The sequence below is a fragment of the Ranitomeya imitator genome, chromosome 1, assembly GCF_032444005.1.
Source record: "Ranitomeya imitator isolate aRanImi1 chromosome 1, aRanImi1.pri, whole genome shotgun sequence".
NCBI classification, from domain to species: domain Eukaryota; kingdom Metazoa; phylum Chordata; class Amphibia; order Anura; family Dendrobatidae; genus Ranitomeya; species Ranitomeya imitator.
The window spans coordinates 358474574-358476394 of NC_091282.1; the positions used below are offsets into that span (position 1 = coordinate 358474574).

The 1821-nt window shown below is 39.9% G+C and overlaps 1 non-coding gene across 1 annotated transcript; it reads right to left on the minus strand.

The window, feature by feature from the left end:
* Positions 1 to 1064: 1064 nt before the first annotated feature.
* Positions 1065 to 1314, minus strand: LOC138660517 (small nucleolar RNA SNORA53). The gene has a single exon (XR_011317907.1). It is a non-coding gene; the product is annotated as a small nucleolar RNA SNORA53 (small nucleolar RNA).
* Between the last annotated feature and the right edge of the window lie 507 nt (positions 1315 to 1821).

Consider the following 1821-nt stretch of genomic DNA (forward strand, 5'->3'; position numbering starts at 1 on the left):
AAGTTTGAAAATTGCAAAATTTTAAAAATTTTCGCCATATTTCCGTTTTTTTCATAAATAATCGCAAGTAATATCGAAGAAATGTTACCACTAACATGAAGTACAATATGTCATGAAAAAACAATCTCAGAATCAGCGGGATCCGTTAAAGCGTTCCAGAGTTATAACCTCATAAAGTGACAGTGGTCAGAATTGTAAAAATTGGTTTGCTCATTAAGTACCAAATTGGCTCTGTCACTAAGGGGTTAATGTGACGGTACCTTTAGTCACATTTCTCTGGCCTTATATAGTGATTTGCACTATGTTACATTTGGTTTCACCCTGCCCTTCAAGTGGCCAGCTTTCAAGATAGGATGAGACCAAGATATCAGTCATACATCAGACAATTGGCCATAAACCCATATATCCATAAAAGCCCACAAGGGTTAGATAAACCCACCACAGACAGAGGGTAAATAAACCTTGTTTTACAATAACAAACAAACTTAACACTGTTTGTAAACTCAAAGGTCTTCAGACAATAAATAAAGAGCTCTCAAGATTGTGTCACAATGAGCATTGTCTGTAAATGTATGACAAGAAATGCTGCTCTGTAATAGTCTGCATGCATTCAATATATTTCAAAATGGACTCAAAATAGCCATTTTTATATTCACATTACAGGTCCCCCTATAATTAATATCCAGAAAAGGCTATGCAGACAGCTGCGGGCTGATATTCATAGCGTAGGAAGGGACTATGAATATTGTCCCCCCGGCTACAAACACCAGCACACAGCTGCCCCAGAAATGGCGCATCTGTAAGCCACACAGACACAGCCACGCACATACACACACAGTCCCGCAGACCCCCGCACACTCATGCACACAGACACGCACATCTCCGCTCACACAGTCTCCGCCCCCCCAAGTCTCCACCCACACTCCGCCCAAACACTCTTCACCCTCCTGATCTGCAGCGTTTCTCGCAGGCACATCCGCAGCAAAACCACAGATGTTTTTTAAACCTGCGGTTTTGCTGCGGTTGGCCTGACACAATGGTAGTCAATGGGTGCAGAAACTCTGCCGCTCCAAAAAGAATTGATATGCTACGGAAAATAAAATGCTGCAAATCCGCACGTTTTTTTCCACAGCATGTGCACAACAATTCTCAATTATTGCATGTATGCATCTATGTGACAATTACTCACGTATGTTGAACCTTAGTTCTTTGTCAAGGTGTTTGGACAATAGCGGGCGTCCCCAAAATCTAAGACAATTTTAGGGACACCTGCTATTGTCCAAACACCTTAACATAGAACTAAGGTTCAACATACGTGAGTAACTGTCACATAGATGCATACATGCTACATGTCTTGGGAATATGGTATATTTTTCATGCATGAGTAATGATTTTGGTTTTGCATTGTATGACAATTATTTAGCTTCATACTGCCACTGTTGGGGTTCGCTGTATTTATAGAAGGTTTTTTCATTCTGGCTATCCATGGTATATTTTTCATGCATGAGTAATGATTTTGGTTTTGCATTGTATGACAATTATTTAGCTTCATACTGCCACTGTTGGGGTTCGCTGTATTTATAGAAGGTTTTTTCATTCTGGCTATCCCCTCATGGGGAAGGGTGTTTTTCACTATGTTTTTACTTGGTTTTAAATATGTTCATGTGTCCATTTTATAATAAAATTTGTACCCTTTGATACACAGCGGGTGTGCACAGATTTTATGGATTGGTCTTTCCTTTTCATTGTGAAAAACTGTATTGCAGTCGCATCGCATTGGAAATCTGATGTAAATCGGATGCTAGGTGTTAAAAATCAGAT